Below are 18,925 nucleotides of genomic sequence, written 5' to 3'. Positions count from 1 at the left end.
GAGTTGGCATGTTGAATGGTGGCCTTTTAATGGATCTCTGTTATCCTTATTGTTCTCTGCCGTATGGACAATAAAACAGATTATCTGACAAGAGTGATAGCAGCTTGGGTTTAACGGGACATCAAAGTTAGTTGAGGACTTTTTGGTGTACAAACTCACTCTGCTTCTCCAGAGAACAGTGGCACCTTCTCTCTGGTCTGGGTTTTCTGACTATAGGATTCTGACTTGGTTTCCAGTATCAGATATAGATTCTCTCCCACTGAGCTGGCCTCATGTCTAATCAGAGAACAGTTGATTACCCACAGAATCTGTTTGACACTATTGCACAAGTGTGCACTTCTGTTCTGGTTAAAATCCAAAAACAAAAAAGCCAGTAAGTCCAGATGCACAAGGTGGCACGTGAAGCTATAGTTCCTTTGCAATGGCGTGCCCATTTTCTCTCTCTATCTGCCTATTTCTCTGTTAAACTCAAATAAATAAATCAAAAATAAGCCAAAAAATTAAAAAAAAAAACACCTCAGTAAGTATGCCCTCCTGATCTGGGCTACCTGTACTGGTAGCTAATATAGCTCCTTTATTTTTCTCTTTTGAAAAAACGTTATCCATTTGCAGGAAGAGAGGTGGGAGAGAGGGAGGGAGGGAGGGAGGGAGGGAGAGAGAGAGAGAGAGAGAGAGAGAGAGAGAGAGAGAGAGAGAGAGAGGGAGAGGGAACAGGGGATGATGGGCACATCCGAACCTCTTTCTGCTGCAAATGAACTCCAGATGCATATACCACTTTGTGCATCTGGCTTTACATGTGGATTGGGGAATTGTACCCCAGCTGGTAGGCTCTGCAAGCAAGTGACTTTAACACATGAGTCATTTCTTTAGTCTCTCCTTTATTTTTCTCTTCCCAAGACTACTTAATTGAAAACCTTTTATTTTCTCTGAAAATCTTCCTACTTTGAATGACTTTTTAACACAACTTTGCTGAAAGTATCAGGCACAGGAGTTTTCTGGTGACTCTTCAGGATCTTTTTAAGTATAGGAGCATATCTTCTCAAAATAGGGATAATTTGACTTCCTTTCTTATGCCCCCTGTACTGATTTCTCTTGCCTTATTGCACTGGCTTAGAATTCAAGCATTATATTGAATAAAAATGGAGAGAGTACAAACCCTGTTTCATTTCTGGTTTGAAAGAAATGCTTTCATTTTCTTCTGTTTGGCATAATATCATTTTTCTCCATTTTATTCATGGCTATAAAACAATTTCACTTCTACTGAAAAGTTCTATCAAATAGATGAAGCTATTTTTTTTATTAAAAATGTTTATTTCTGCTACTTTCTCATCTTAGTAATCAGGAATTCATCCTTGAAGACTACTGAATAATTTTCAAGGCAGACACTAACAAGTACTCATCTCTTCCCTCAATAAAAACCAAGTGACCTTGGAACAACATTCCCCTTGATTTTCTTTTTCTTTTATCATGAATTGTTTTTCCTAAATTTTTCTAGCACTTCTTTATCCAGATCCAGGGAAATCCCATAAGGCTCACTAAATTCCCACACAGAGCTTAGACTTCCACAGCAGGGTCTCTGTAAACAAACACACCTCCAGAGTTATAGAAATGGAGTTGTAGATAAGTGTTTAGAGAAGATGTGTGGTTACATATGAAATTTCAGCAGAAGAATCTACTCAGAGGTAGGGTTTGAAACATGATAGGCTATTGGTAGTCAGTGTTTTTCATTGTAAGTTCTCTGACCTAGGTTTTAGGAGTTATGATTCAAGGCCAAAGCTCAACAGATCATCAAGACATAAATCACAGAATAAATGTTTCTAAAATAAGTGAAAAAACAAAAACAAAACTAGGAAACAGTATTGTGTGTAGTGGTTTAAATGTATGGTCCCCATAGACTCAGGCTTGAAACTTTAATCTCCAAGTGGGTGGAGCCTTACTGGGGAAGAAGTATGTCACTGTGAGTGAATCTTGAGTCCAGCCCTAAGGTGTATGGAGAGGAGTTAGAGCTCTGGATGGTCATGGTCTGATGGTGTTTTCTGGCTGTTTGGTGGTATCTGCCTGGACTCATAAAAGGGAACCAGCTTCTGCCACTGATGGTGTTCACCTAGAAGGTGTAAGCCTGAAATAAACCCTTTCCTTCCATAAACTGTGTGAGGTTGGATGTTTGTCCGAGCAATGAGGAGTAACTGCAACAGTAGGAAAAGGTATTTTATGTGTTATTTGATGCATTTTAAGGCATAAACCAGTGTACACACAATATCTGTGGCATATTTCAATGATGCATGTTCAAGAGATGAGGGATTATGTATACAGGAAAGATTTTATGGGAAATGGATTTGAAAAGGTTCTGAGCACTTTCCTGAAGGTGTTGGAGTCTTCAACCAATTTAGAGCATAATATTTGTTAGACTGTCTAGTAGTTCCACCAAGAGGAAACCCACGGTGAAATGTGTATTTTTTCGTTACTCATAGCAGATTTTTTCTTCTCTCTTTATTTATTATTATTTTTTCTTTATTAGTTGTGTACATACTCAGTAAGTAAACAGCCATGCTGGTACCATCATTAGCCTCCTCCCTGTCCTCCCACTTCCAAAGGGACCCTCCTGGTTAGGGATTGTGGGTCATGCATTTTGTGGGTATAGCCATCAGTTATGGGGAAGAGGCAATATCTATGCATAATGTCCCAACATGTGGCTCTAACAATCTTTCTACCCCCTCTTCCACAAATTTCCCTGAGCCATATTGTGTTAATTTTAGGTGTACTTCAGTGCTGAGGTCTTGGGAGCCTCTGTGTCTGGATCTCTGGTTGAGTAGGAGTTGATTGTTCTTTGTGTCTATTTCCTTCACCCTTGTGCTGGTACCAGGTTCACCAAGAAGAAAGCACTCTTGCTCATTTCCCCAATTCCTCTATGGTTTGTGCTGGGCCCTAGGTGAGGTGTGATGGCCTGATTCTCTCCTCAGGTTCTACATTCATCTGAAAAAGATAAACAGATTCTCCTACAGAGAGTGAAGTCAGTACAGGATAATGATTACTATTTTAGAGAGAATTCAATAGGTGTAGACCCTCTTGTAGGCCAAAATTGGTGGGAGCTTGATATTGGGGAGTGAACTAGTTTTTTGGATATGGTTCTGACTTGTTTCCCAGTTTTAGCTATGAGTTCCATTACACTCAGTGGATCTGTTAGCCAATTCAAGAGCAGTTGGTTACCCACCATGGCTGTGTGCCACTATTGCACTTAGGTGAGCATCATTTCAGATTGTTTGCTGCTGAGTAGCTTAGACCACAAGTTGCTTGGACAGATATTGGCCATTTTCCCCCAGTTGCTCATGTAGCATCTTCTGACACTAGATAAGCTAACTGTCTAGGGACTTTCTTCCAGATTCCAGTCAGGTCTCTCCATGTTCTGTGTCAATAGCATATAGTATCTTTGGCAGTAGGGTTTTACCATTAACCTTTGGTGGGTAATCAAATACTCTGACAGAAATCTGTCTTCTTTTGGAAAACCTTGTAGGTCTCTCTCTGATCAACAGCTCATTGTGGTTGTTAACTGCATCCTTGTATTGGGAGTTACAGGCTGGTGCCAAGGGAAAAGAAGGAAGAAAAAGATATGTTATATACAAGAGCAAGAGAAAAGAGAGAGAGAGAGAGAGAGGAGAAATAGGAGAAGATTAAGGTTAGTCTTCATCATACCCTCTCCAGGGCCCTTTGATTCAGTTGTTCCCTCTAAGGACCTGATGAAGACCCAAATTTTAGTCTGTCTTTCAGGATTTTATGGTACTGGTTCCATTTGGGTCCAGATTTGTATCCCCTCCACACCCTTCCTCTCCCCTCCTGCCCCACCCTCCCTATTGTCTGGTCCTTGAGATGCCTATTGGGTATGTCAGCATCTTGGGCAGATTCAGGTTAGGAGCCACAGATAAGTGACACCATGCAATGATTGTCTTTCTGTGATTGGGTGAGTTTGCTGAGAATGATCTGGTCCAAGTTCAACCATTTTTCTTTAAATTTCATTGTGTCATTTTTCCTTATTGCTGTGTAGAAGATATACCACATCTTGGTTATCCATTTGTCTAATGATAGTCATCTGCGTTTATTCCAGTTGTAAGCTATTATGAATTGAGCAGCTATAAATATGGTTGAGCAAATCTCTCTGAACTGAGGCATGGAGCTTTTAGGGTAAATGCCCAGTAAGGGAATAACTGGGTCTGCTGGTAACTCTACAGACAACCTTTTTAGGAGTCTCCATATTGCTTTCCATATAGTGTATCTTACATTCCCACCAACAGTGAATTAGGGTTCCTATTTCTCTGCATCCTTGCCAGCATTTGTTTTCATTTGATTTTGTAATGCTTGCTATTCTTACTGCCATAACGTTCAATCTCATGGTTGTTTTAATTTGCATTTTCTTGATGGTTAGTGATGTTGAACATTTTCTTAATTGTGTGTTTTCCATGTGTTTTGCTTCCTCTGAGAACTCCTTGTTTAGTTCTCTGCCCCATTTTGTGAATGGGTTGTTTGACTTTTTATTATTTATGTTTTTGAGTTCTTTGTAGATTCTAGAAATTAAGCCTCTGTCTGTTGCATAGCAGGCAAAATTTTTCTCCCATTCTGTGGGCAATCTTTTGTCTCTGTTTTTGGTATGTTTGTCTGTGAAAAAACTTTTTAGCTTCATGAGATCCCAATGGTTGAGTAATTGTTTAAGTTCCTAAGCTACTGGGGTTTTGTTCAGGAAGTTTTTTCTCACTCCTATATCATGGAAAGTTCCTCCTATTTTTCTTCCAGTAGTAGCAGAATTTATGGTCTTTATAGAGGTCTTTATCAATTTGGACTTGATTTTTATACATGGAGAGATGAGTGGATAGAGTTTTGTTTTGCTGCATATGGTTATCTAGTTTGTCCAGCATCATTTGTTGAAGATGCTGTCTTTTTTCCATTCTACATTGTTAGGGCCTTTGTTGAATATCAAGTAGCTGTAGTTACTTGACCCACAGTCTGGGTCATCTATTCTGTTCCATTAGTCTCTAAATAGAATTTTTATATCTATTATATGGGTTCATCTTTCTGACTGAAAAGGAACAATTATGTCTTGTTTTCCAAAATAGAAAAAACGGAGCACAAGTTGAATTCTGTGGTTATGGCTTTCTTTTTTTAAAATTTATTTGCACTTTGTGTATGTGTCTATATGTGTGTGTGTGTTTGTACATGGACACACACCAGAGCCTCTTGTCACTGCAAGGAACTCTACAAGCTTGCACTACTTTTTGTATCTGGCTCACATGTGTGGCTTGGGAATTGAACCCAGGCTAGCAGGCTTCATAGGCAAGTTCCTTTAATATCAGAGCTACTTTCTTTAATTGCTGGAGTTGTGCTACTTTAAATTCAAGCTTAGTAAGTTTTATTCATATCTTTATTTTTCTACTCCCTTTCCTTTTCATCTCTCCTGTAATTCCCTTTGCGCGCATATTGGTGTGCTTAATGTTTCCCCATATATTACAGAGAGAGTTTTGGCTCATTTACCTTTCTATTATTCCAACATATAATTTTATGCAACTATGTATAACTTCACAGACTTTAAAATATTTTATTTGTTAATGAGAGGGAAAGAGAGCTATAGAGAAGAGAGTGGGAGAGAGAGAGAGAGAGAGAGAGAGAGAGACAGAGAGACAGACAGACAGACAGACAGACAGACAGACACACACACACACACACACACACACAGAGAAGACAAACAGGTATGCCAGGGCTTCTTACTGATACAAATGAACTCCAGACACATATGCCACTTTGTGCATCTGGCTTTACATGAGTATTGGGGAATTGCACCCATGTCAGCAGGCTTTGCGGGCAAGGACATTTAGCTGCTAAACCATTTGTGCTGCCCCCAAATTTATTGAATTTTGTCTTCTGATATCTCAAATATGTGTTGAACCCATCTATATAATGTTTTTGATTGGTCCCTGTTCATTTCAACTCTGAAAGTCTGTAAAGTTTGTTTCTTTTTAATTATTTCTACTTCTGTATTGAGATTTCCTATTTGTGTTATTCTCATCATATTTTCCTTCAATTCTTTAAACGTGGTTTGTTGAATTCTTTCTTTAATTAATTATTTATATCTTTTATCTAGATTATAGTTATATCCCCTCTCCCCCAGTCCCCATTTCCATGAAAGCCTTCCTCAGTGGGGTTATTGGTATTCACTGTGGGGTAATTAAGGCTTCAGTCAATCTCTTGGTGGGTAGAACTGGGCCTCAGGATATTTCTACCCACCCTGTGGCTTTAACAATCTTTTTACCCCCTTCCACAATAATCCCTGAGCCTTTGCAGGTGTGTTAGCAGTTTGGTGTTGTGTTGAGTTCTCTGTAGGTTCTTTTATTTCTGCTTTGATATGTTTGATTCCCCACAGTGTCTGTCATAATTTCTCTGGAGTTGGTTATCAGGCTAACATTAGGAATAACTCTTGTGTGGCTGCTTCCTCTGCAATTTCTCCTGGGCCCTGGGAAATGTAGTAGAAGTAGCATATCTCATGGTGGAAAGTTGGCTATCTTTTTTCTTATATTGATGGATCTTGGATCTCTCCAGTATTTTTTTTGTATCTGTAAAATAAAACATCCAACCAGGAGTGTGAGCAGCTTTGATTAAGTGAGTTGTGCACAGTAATTTGAGAAACATTTTTTAAATGTTTTCTTTTTATTTATTTGAGAGAGAAAAGGAGGAGAGAGAGGGAGAGGGAGAAAGAGAGAATGGGTGCATTAGGACATCCAGCCACTGCAAACGAAGTCCAGACTCATGTGCCACCTTGTGCATCTGTCTTACATGGGTCCTGGGGAATCAAACATGGATCCTTTGGCTTTGCAAGCAAGCACCTTAACCACTAAGACATCTCCCCAGCATTTGAGAAACATTTAAACAATATTTTTATGTATTTATTTGCAAACAGAGAGAAATAGAGAGAAGAGAGACAGAGAGAATGGACACACTAGAGCCTCCAGTTCTTACAAATGAATTCCAGATGCATGTGACACTTTGTGCATCTGGCTTTATGGGGGCACTGGGGAGTTGAACTCAGGTAGTTAGTCGTTGTTGGAAAATACCTTAACCTCTGAGCCATCTCTCCAGCCCTTGAGAAACATTTTGATGTGTATGCCCACTGTACTTATCCAGAGAGCAATGCAGACTTCTCTCTGGAGTTTGTGAGTTTTCTGTCCATGGGATTGTGACTTTTTCCCAGTACCAGGTATGAGTTCTCTCCCAGAGTGACCTCATATACCAGCAGAGGGCAGTTCGTTAACCACAAAGTCTGTGCCATGATTACATAAGTGTGTTCTTCTTGTTTGGCTGGTTGATTGTATAGCATGCATGGTCCCTTGCTTATTCATGCTGTTGGTGACCATTATCACACAGTAGCTCCCATAGCACTTTTCATCACATGAGGGTTTTGCAGGCAAGGACTGTATTACCTCTAAGTTCCCACATGGTTTCTCTGTCTCCTGGGAGAGCAGCCTGGGGTGTCTTCAACAATAGGTTCTTACCTTCTAGCTCTGATGGGTAATCAAGTGCTTTGGCAATGGCTCACATTGTTTTGGGGAACTCACTGGTCTCCCTTGCCAACTTCTCACTGTGGGGGTAACCCACCTGTGGTGGTTTGATTCTCTTCCACATTCCAGCTAGGTCATTGGAGTTGATTTTTGAGAGGAATGTGGAAGGATTTGAAACCTTGGACTAGGAGATGCCTTGTAGTGCTTTAAGTACAGTTTGATGGATCATCTGGTCAGAGTTGAAAGACCTGAATGCAGTAAGAGCTATGGACCATGAGGTTTGGCTTATGAGTATAAGAATGAGCTTTGGATGGACTGGGCTATAAGCAGTTTGTGTGAGCAGCTTGCTGTATTCGGCCTGCCTGTGTCATGAGAACTTGTACAGGGTTGCTTGGCATAGAAATGGACTGGCGTGAATAGAGGGATATGGCAACGGAAAAGAAATGAAATCTTTGGGCACCAACTACTGCTTGTTCAGATGCAATTGTATGAGAGATTACAACCTTTGAGATTGGCCTGACTGGTCTGCATTGGGACAATAGGAAGAATGCAGACTCTTTTGAAGGGATCTGGATGCTGAAGGAGTGTCCTGTTCTTCAAAGTTTGCTTTATTCCCCCTTTATTGGCAGCCCGCCTGGTGTTATGGAGTATATGGCATATAGCCCAGGCTGTTCTCATACTCAAGATCCTCCTTCTGCTGAGTGCTGGAATCAATCATAGGTGTGCATGATAACAACCTACTTTCCGTTCACTCGAATATTGTTCATATATATATATATGGAATATAGGTAGGACCAGCACCTTCAGCCACTGCAAATGAACTCTAGGTGCATGCATCATGTGGGTACTGGGGAAATGAACTTGGGTCAATAGGTTTTACATGCTTTCTTTTTTCTTTGTATTTATTTTATTTTATTTTTGTTGCACAAAACCACACATTTTAGATCACCTACTGAAATACCTCGATCTTTATTTTATTTTTGTGTATGTTGTATGGATATGTGTGTACATGCATGTGGAGGCCAGAGGACAACCTCAGGTGTTAGTTCTCAGGAACACTATTCATCTCTTTTTGAGAAAGGTTTTCTCATTGGTCTGGAGCTCACAGATTAGGCTAGGTTTGGTGAGCAGAGAGTCCCAGGGATCCTCTTGTCTTTTTACTGGTATTACTGGATGGAATAAATGCTTGTCTTTTCTGTGGGCTCTTGAGTTCAAACTCAGGTCCTCATGCTTGATGAAGCTGATCAGTCTCTCTTCCTAGTTCCTTATTTTAATTTTGATCACGTAATTATATATAATAACATTTTGGACTTGGTCTGTTAAGTTTCTTCTGCACTCTGTGTCTGATAAAGTTTCTATTCAGCCTTTAAGTCTTACTTTTACTGCACATTTGGTTTCCTAAATATTGCCAACTTCATCTCCAAACCTTTGTGCTATGTTCACATATGTCAAACCCATAATCTACTCTCTTTCTTTAGGTTTCTGTGTGGGTTTGGGAGTAAATACAATGTCAAAACTATTCTTTTATCTTGACCCCCACTTCACTTGTCCATGAGCTTCATTTATTTACCAGAATCATAGTGATATATTGATTACTTGCCTATCCATTTTAAGGTCCTTTCATCACCAAAATCTCCCTGTTAATGTTCTATTTGGCCCACTTCTCTTTAAAAAATATTTATTTATGAGAGAGAGAGAGAGAGAGAGAGAGAGAGAGAGAGAAAATGAGCATGTCAGGGCATCCAGCCACTGCAAATGCACTCCAAACATATGCATCACCTTGTGCATTTGTTTACATGGGTACTGAGGAATCAAACCTGGGTCCCTTGGCTTTGCAAGTAAGAGCCTTAACAACTAAGCCCTCTCTCCAGACCCCACTTCTCTCTCTCTCTCTTCACACATACACACACACGTGATTTCCTTCCATCTTAACATAGCACCACATTTATTTTCTATTGAATTTGTCTCTTTCTTACAGCTTCACCAGATGTAAATTTTCACCTCCTGCCCAAAATCTTCCCTCTCTAAGAAATTTGCTGGTCAGTCTTGCTGGCATAACAAACAGCTGTGTTCACAAAATGTTGGTTTGGGAGGTGGAATAGAAGCAACATTAAGCAAAAGGTCATGCAATTCTGCTGTTATTCAAAGTTAAGGAGATTTTTTATGAATAAATGTTTCTGAATTTGATATAGATGTTTAGTGGATTTTAAGAGTCCTAAAGTTATTGCTTCAGATAATTTTGTCTAGTTTTATACTTTTTATGAAAGGCATGAGGAAAGAATATTTTACCAGTTCTTCCACTCTTAAATGAATGAATGAATATATATACATATCTATTCATATCTATACATATATACAATATCTATACATATATATTCATATACATATATTCATATATATATGAAACAGATGTTTTATTTACAATCATGGTTAAACATGGCTCATCACCACAGAGAAAATAGCCTTCATCCCCAGGGCAATACTTCCCCTTTTCAGAAATGTCATCTTAGAAGTGACATTTTGCTGAAGCTAATGGAAGCAATATGATTTAATTTAGATTTTTTGTCATGTGTGTGACTACATATTCTAATTGTTAGATGGTGAAGATGGCATGACTTGATTACTATGTCCCATAAGACTATTGATGAGTGAGATGTGCACTATTAAATGCCTTAATTCAGAGTATGTAAAAATTCAACCTATTTTAAATCATGAAGGTTTAAAAATTGCAAACTCTGCAAGTTTACAATGTAAAAGTTGCTCTTAATTATATCTGTGTAGATAAGAATAAAACTTATAATTTCCAAATTTTGGGGAAAATGAAGACCATACATGCTCTTTGATTCTCTTTTTTTGTGTTGTTGGAAAGTAATCTTTGCCATATAGACAATAGATTTTGGCTACATAGATTAAATATTGTGTATATACTTTAATCTTGAAATTATCTTAGAGAGATTATTACCATTTTACAAATGAAGAAATGGGATCTAAGAGAAGTTTCTCAAGAAGAGACCTAAGCATTGATGTAATACAGATGAGAAAGCCAGATAGTTGGAACCTAAGATCACACTTATATGGCATATGGCTGTGTGTTGTACAAATTCACAGGGTTGTTTCCATTGGAGTAATATGAAGTCCAGAAGTGAGGGCTTTTCATCTGAGCTCATAGCACTGCTCCTGAAGTTGGTGGAAAGAGTTCCTAGCAGCTTTGGCTTATTCAACATTTTTGGCCCACAATTTCCCTGGGATAATATGGTCATTGCTTTGAGATGCCTCATAGCTCTTACTTTACATTAGAAGACAAAATATAAGCACAGTTGCCTTAAAGTCACTTAAACATCAGTCATCTTTCAAATATTGGAAGAGTGTAGGTTGACTAAGATCTAAAATTTAGTCTCTTTAAAATCCACAACTTTTTGTCATCTGTAAATTCTTTTATTAGGGGATGACAGGTGTGATAGTTGTGCATGCTTGTAATTCTAGTACTTGGGAGGCTGAAGCAAGAGATTGCAATTCACAACTTTTTAACTTCATGTATTTGCAAATCTTTTCTCATCTTTATTATATGTAGCATATGTAGTATAATGTAAATAGCACAATAATAATAATAATTTTTCCTACTAGTCTTGATGATTATCAAAGCTACTCCATCATCCCCTTGAATTTTTAAGGAATGATTTCCCTTTAATGGTCACACTTGGGTTTTATACTGGAACAACATGTTGATTTTTTTTAGCTCCTGTAGTTTTTATTTTTAAAAAATTTAATTTATTAGTTTTCTTTTCAGCAAATACAGGCAGTTTGGTACCATTATTTAGGCTCATCTGTGATCTACCCCCTCCCATTAGACCCTCCTTGTTAATGAAAATGGGTTGTGCATTGTGGAGTTAGCCCCCAGTTATTGGTATGATAAATGTCTCTGCAAATCATGACCCAACATGTGACTCTGACATTCTTTCTGCCCCCTCTTCCGCAAGATTTCCCTGAGCCATGTTGGGTTCATTTTTGGTCTGCTTCAGTGCTGAGGTGTTGGGGGCCTCAGAGGCTCTGGCTCTCTGATTTGGTAGGAGTTGATTTTTCTCTGCGTTGATCTCCTTCCCCTTTGTGTTGGTATCCGGTTCACAGGAAAACATCACCCTTGCTTATTTCGCCAGTTGTCCTTAATTTCAGTTGGGCCCCTTTTGAGGTATGTTGGGGCATTCTCTTCTTAGGATCTGCATCTATCTGGAAAAGAGAAGCAGATTCTCCAATGGAGAGTAAGTTAGCATCCGGAAAATTGAGATAACACTTTTTTGATAGACAGTATGATAGGTTTAGGCCCTCTTATACCCCGTGATTGATGGTAGAGTGGGCTTGTGTTTGGGTATGGTTCTGATTTGTTTCCCAGTTCCAGCTATGGGTCTAGTACCACTGAGTGGATCAGTTAGCCAAATCAAGAGCAATTGATTCCTCATGATGGCTGTGTACCACTATTGCACTTGTGTGGGCATCATATCCGGTTTTTTTGTTGCTAATTAGGTTAAACAATGTGTTGCTTGGACACATCTTGGTCGTTTTCCCCCAGTTGCCTATGTAGCGCCTTCTGGCACTAGACACGCTGACTGTCTGGGGACTGACTCTCTCCTGGCTTCCAGCCATGTCATTCCATTTTACGCGTGAGCTGCGTATGGAGTCTTCAGCAATAGGGTGTTACCACTGGCCTTTGGTGGGTCATCAAGTACTCTGACAGAAGTCTGTCATTGTTTTGGGAAACCTTGTAGGTTTCTCTGATCAAAAGCTCATTGTGGATGGTAGGCCCAAGCTGGAAGTGGGGGTTACAGGTCAGTATCCAGTAAGAAATTGAGGAGAAACATAACTACTATACAAGAGTTAGAGAGGAGAGAGATAGCGGGGAGAGGGGGAGAGGGAGGGAGGGAAGATGTAGACGATTTAGGTTAGTCTTGATCTTACCTTCTCCAGTGTCTTGTGGTTCAGGTATTTCCTGTAAGGGTCTAGTGAAGGTTCAGCCATTTGGTCTATCTTTTAGGAAGTAGAATTTTATGGTACCATTGCCGTTTGGATTTTATGGTACCATTGCTATTTGGCAACATGTTGAATTTAACTGACACCTCAGATATATGAGAAGGCAGTTATTTGTTAACCTTTACTAGCTTTTTGTTTGAGAGTACCAGTGAATAGTGGGCACGGTATACTGAGGCCTCCTTAGGAGCTGGCCCTGGGGTGACACCTGGCCCAATAGACTGACTGAGAATGCCAATGTTTATGTTTAAGAACAAAGGTGGCCCCAATCATTTTATTTTATTTATTTATTTTTTCAAGGTAGGGTATCACTCTAGCTGAGGCTGACCTGGAATTCACTATGTAGTCTCAGGGTGACCTTGAACTCTTGGCAATCCTCCTACCTCTGCCTCCCGAGTGCTGGGATTAAAGGTGTGTGCCACCACACCTGGCTCAATCATTTTAATTTTGATGTTAAAAAAAAAAAGAGATTGGAAAAGGCTCACGAACAGGAAACATGAACTTCATCTTTGTAGAGCATTTCTAGAGTGGGGAAGCCAATTTTGAATGCCAGGGGACCAGAGGAATACAAACAGCACAAGAAGCTATTCTCAGTGAAAAATGGGGAAAAATAAAGACACGAGAACAGCTCATTTTTCCTTGCTATTTATTCTGAGGTTTGAATTAGGTCTATCTTTCTGACAGAGAATTTTTTGCCCACAACTTTATTCATTGTCAGGTAGCTTATCCCAAGAGTAAATCAGAGTATCACTTTGCATTGGCTGTGGTTTAGTTAAAAGGGCTGATTTAAAAAAAAAATGAATACATTTCTTCTTTCTTTTCATTCTTTTAGCCAAAAATTGCCTCATTTCCTCTCCTTCTCCCAACTGTTCACTAGTTTTACTCTACTTTTTTTTTCTTCTACTCATGCACACAATAACTAATATATTAGTACATAGAAGTTTATCCTTTTTCTTTCATTTCTGAAAATGATTGGTGTTTAAGGAGTGTCTCTCTCTCTCTCTCTCTCTCTCTCCATATATATATGGTCACATGTTCTCTCTTATATGTGGATCCTAGCTACAAATGTACAGACTTGTGTGTGATCTACTTTCTCCTTCATAACTCTGACCTCTGTCATATCCCCTCCCTCTCTCCATTAGTTTCTTTTAATTTGATGTCATCATCTTTTTCTCCTATTATGAGGGTCTTGTGTGAGTATTGCTAGGCACTGCAAGATCTTGGATATTGAGGCCAAATTCTGTCCGGACAGTTGTATGTATTGTATGTATTGGCTCTTACATTCTTTCCGCCACCTCTTCCACAATGGACCCTGAGCCTTAGAGGGTGTGAGATGTTTCAGTTCTGCACACTCCTCTGTCCCTTTTTCTTAGCACTATGTTGCCTTTTGGGTCATCCCAGTGGTCATCACCATCTGAAAAGAGAAACCACTTCTCTAACCAGAAGTGAGAGTAGCATTAATATATGAGTATGAACATTAAGTGTAATGCTTTCAGGGCAATTTGGTGAGAGTAATATATGCATTTATCAAGACAAGAGCAGGCTGTATATCCCTAAGGCTCATGATCTTCCCCACCATAGGATTTTGATTAAGTTTCCAGTACCAGGCACATATTCCCTTTCATAGAATGGACCTTCAGTCTAATTAGAGAGCAGTTGGTTTCCCCCAGAGCAAACATAGCACTTTTGTACTCATTCAGTCCTTTGGCCTGTCTGGTCAAACTTGAGATTTCCAGTGTCCATTGTTTTCACCGTTGATGATTTCTGTCTCCCATTAGACTGCATTCAGTGCAGCTTTTTTCAGCTTTCAGTTGGCTGGGCTACAGGGAGAAGGTTTTCTGCTCAGCACCAACTTGATTTCTCGGTGACATTGCCTCTCAGGCATGTAATGTCTTCAGCAATAGGGTTTTACCATCTCTTTCTCATGGGGAACAAAGGGCCTTGGCAAAAGCCTATAATGTTTTGGAGGCAACAGGGACCTCCCTGCCCAATTGACTCACTGGAAGGTATCCCATCCTAGGCACTGAAAATTTTCTAGTAACAATCTATGGATGCTGGGTGTGCCATTATTTAAGAAAGTAGATTTTCATATGTCTTATTCAGAATATCTTGAATTTTAATTGACCCTCCCACCCCACCCTTTTTTTGTACAGTCTTTTCCCCTGACCTCACTTAGGCCTTTCCTCTTCCTGTAATCTGTTCTTCTACTTACATATATACAATACCACCCTCTTAAGACCTTCCCTCTCCTCCCTCCCTTATAGCCTTTTTCTAGCTTATGGGTCTCTGCTACTGACTTTTGGTTCCCGATCACACACGAGTCTGTACATTTGTAGCTAGGATCCACATATAAGAGAGAACATGTGATGTTTGGATTTCTGGGCCTGGATTACCACACTTAGTATAATCCTTTCTAGATCTATCCATTTCCCTGAAAATTTCATTTTTCTTTACCACTGAATATAATTCCATTGTGTAGATGTACCACATCTTTATTATCCGTTCATTTGTGGATGGACATTTAGGCTGGTTCCATTTCTTAGCCATTGTGAACAGAGCAGCAATAAACATGGTTGTGCAAGTATCTCTAAGGTAGTGAGAAGAGACATTAAGATATATGCCTAGGAGCACTACAGCTGGATCATATGGCAAATCTATTTTTATCTCTCTCAAAAACCTTCACACTGATTTCCTCAATAGCTGTACCAGATTACATTCCCACCAACAGTGCAGAAGGGTTGCCCTTTTACCACATCCTTGCCAACATACATCGTTATTTGTTGTCTTGATGGTAGCCATTTTGACAGGAGAGAGATGGAATCTCAAGGTAGTTTTAATTTGCATTTCCCTGATGGTTAAGGATGTAGAACACTTTTTTAGATGTTTATATGCTATCTTTATTTCTTCTGGTAAGAACTCTCTATTTAGTTCCTTAGCCCATTTTTTTGATTGGGTTGTTTGATTTCTTATTTTCTGGTTTTTTTTTTTTTTTGGAGTTCTCTGTATATTCTGGATATTAATCCTCTGTTAGATATGTAACTGGCAAAGATTTTTTCCCATTCTGTAGGTTGTCTCTTTGCTCTATTCACAGTGTCCTTTGCTGTACAAAAACTTTGTAATTTCATGAGATACCAGTGGTTGATTAGTGGTTTTATTTTCTGAGCAACTGGGGTTATATTCAGTAAGTCATTACCTATGTCAATATGTTGAAGGGTTTCCCCTACCTTTTCCTATAGAAAGTTCAGAATTTCAGGTCTGATATTAAGGTCCCTGATCCATTTGGATTTGATTCTTGTGCATGGAGAAATACAAGGATCTATTTTCATCTTTTTATATATAGATATCCAGTTTTCCCAGCACCACTTGTTGAAGAGGCTGTCTTTTCTTCAATGAATATTTTTGGCATTTTTGTCAAAAATCAGATGGCTGTAGCTGCCAGGATTAATATCTGGGTCCTCTATTCTGTTCCATTGATCTACATGTCTGTCTTTGTGCCAATACCATGCTGTTTTTGTTATTATGTCTTTGTAACATAGCTTAAAATCAGGCATGGTGATATCACCAGCCTTATTTTTGATGCTCAAAATTGTTTTGGCTATTCAAGGTTTTTTGTGCTTCCAAATGAAATTTAGGATATTTTTTTCTACTCCTGTGAAAAATGCCATTGGAATTTTAATGGGGATTGCATTAAATGTGTAGATTGTTTTTGGTAAGATTGACATTTTCACAATATTGACTCCTACAATGTAAGAACATGGGATATCTTTCCATTTCCTTGTGTCTTCTGCAATTTATTGCTTGAGTGTTTTAAAGTTCTCATTGTAGTGCTCCTTCACTTCCTTAGTTATGTTCATTCCAGGTACTTTATTTATTTATTTATTTTTGAGGCAATTGTGAATGGGAGAGATTCCCTGACTTCATTCTCCACATGTTTGTTGTTAGTATCTAGGAATTTCTGATTTCTGTGTATTTGTTTTGTACCCTGCTATATTGCTAAAAGTGTTTATCAGCTGTAACAGTTTGCTGATATAGTTTTTAGGGTCTTTTATGTATAGAATCATATCATCTGCCAATAATGATAATTTGATCTCTTCCTTTCCAATTTTTATCCCTTTTATGAGTGTTTCTTGCCTTATTGCTATAGCTAAGACTTTCAGTACTATATTAAATAAAAGTGGGGACAATGGATTGCCTTGTTTTTTTTTTTTTCCTGAATTTAGTAGAAAAGCTTCAAATTTTTCACCATTTAGTATTATATTGGCTGTAGGTTTGTCATAAATAGCTCTTATTGTCTTGAGATATGTTCCTTCTAGTCCCAGTTTCTGTAATACTTTTACCATGAAAGGATGCTGGATTTTTGTCTAATGCCTTTTCTGCATCTATTGAGATGATCATGTGATTTTTGTCCTTCAGGCCATTTATAAGATTTATTACATTTATTGATTTGCATATGCTGAACCATCCCTGCATCCCTGGAATAAAGCCAAATTGGTCGGGGTGAATAATCTTTTTGATATATTCTTGTATTTTGTTTGCCAATATTTTGTTCAGAATTTTTGCATCTATGTTCATGAGGGAGATTGGTCTGTAATTTTCTTTTATCTGGCTCTGTCTTTGACTGTTTTTTGTATGAGGGTGATGCTGGCTTCATAGAAGAAGTTCAATAGAATTCCTTCCTTTTCTATTTTATGGAAAAGTTTGAGAAGCATTGGTGTTAGTTCTTCCATGAAGGTGTGGTAAAATTCGCCAGTGAATCCATCTGGGCCTGGGCTTTTTTAATTGGGAGACTTTTTATAACTGCTTGGAACTCTGTATTTGTTATAGGTATATTTAAATGATTTATCTCATCTTGATTTAATTTTTGGTAGATCATAGGAATCCAGGAAATTATCCATTTCTTTCAGATTTTCAAACTTAGAGGCATATATGTTTGTAAAGTATGTCCTTATACTTGTCTGAATTTCTTTGGTATCTGTTGTAATGGTGCCTTTTTCATCTCTAATTTTATTCATTTTTGTCTCTTCTCTCTTCCTTCTGGTCAAATTTGCTAAGGGTTTATCAATCTTCTTTAGCCTTTCAAAAAACCAACTCTTTGTTTAGTTGATTCTTTGGATTTATTTTTTTTTATTTCTATTTCATTAATTTCTCCCCTAATCTTTATGATTTCTTCTCATCTACTGATTTTTGGTTTGCCTTGTTCTTCTTTTTCCAAGACCTTAAGGTGGAGTATTAAATTATTTATTTGTGAACTCTCTAATTTCTTAATATAGGCACTTAGAGCTATAAATTTCCCTCTTAGGACTGCCTTCATTGTGTCCCAAAGGTTTTGGTATGTTGTATTATCATCATTATTTGATTCTATGAATTTATTGATTTCCTTTTTGATTTCTTCAATGACCCATTGATCATTCAATAGTGTACTCTTTAGTCTCCATAAATTTCGGTATTCTCTGTAGATTTTCTTGTTGCTGATTTGCAGTTTAATCCCTTTGTGGTCAGAGAGAGTGCAAGGGATTATTTCATTTTTCTTCTATTTGTGGAGATTTTCTTTGTGTCCTAATATATGGTCTATTTTAGAGAATGTTCCATGTTCTGCTGAGCAAAATGTATATTCTGCAGCATTTGGATGGAATGTATCTGTTAGGTCCATTTGTTCCATTATATCATTTAATTCAGATGTCTCTCTGTTTATTTTTTTTGCCAGGATGACCTGTCAATTGATGAGAGGGTATTGAAGTCTCCCACTACAATTGTGATTGATGTTATCTGTGACCTAAGTCTAAGAGTGTTTGTTTGATGAAACTGGGAACCCCCATGTTAGGTGCATACATGTTTAGGATTGTAATGTCCTCCTGCTGGAGTGTTTCTTTAATCAGTATAAAATGACCTTCTTTATCTTTCCTCAGTAATGTCGGTTTGAAATATATCCTTTCAGGTATTAGGATAGCAACTCCTTGTTTTCTAGGCTCACTTGCTTGAAACACCATTTTCCATCTTTTCACCCTAACACAGTGTCTATCTTTTATTGAGAGATGAGTTTCCTAGAGGCAACAAATGGCAGAATTCTGAATTTCAATCTAGTCTGCAAGCCTGTGTCTTTTGGATTGTGCATTGAGGCCATTGATATTGAGTTATTATTGAAAGGTATGCATTTATTTTGCTATTCTTCTTTTTTTTTTTGGTTTTTCAAGGTACGGTCTCACTCTGGCTCAGGCTGACCTGGAATTCACTATGTAGTCTCAGTGTGGCCTCAAACTCATGGTGATCCTCCTACCTCTGCCTCCCGAGTGCTGGGATCAAAGGCCTGCACCACCACGCCCGGCTTTGCCATTCTTCTTATTTTGCAGTGTTTCCTGTTTTCCCTTTACTCA

This window comes from Jaculus jaculus, chromosome 1 (assembly GCF_020740685.1).
Source record: "Jaculus jaculus isolate mJacJac1 chromosome 1, mJacJac1.mat.Y.cur, whole genome shotgun sequence".
Taxonomy (NCBI): domain Eukaryota; kingdom Metazoa; phylum Chordata; class Mammalia; order Rodentia; family Dipodidae; genus Jaculus; species Jaculus jaculus.
Note: the sequence above shows the minus strand (reverse complement) of the source record.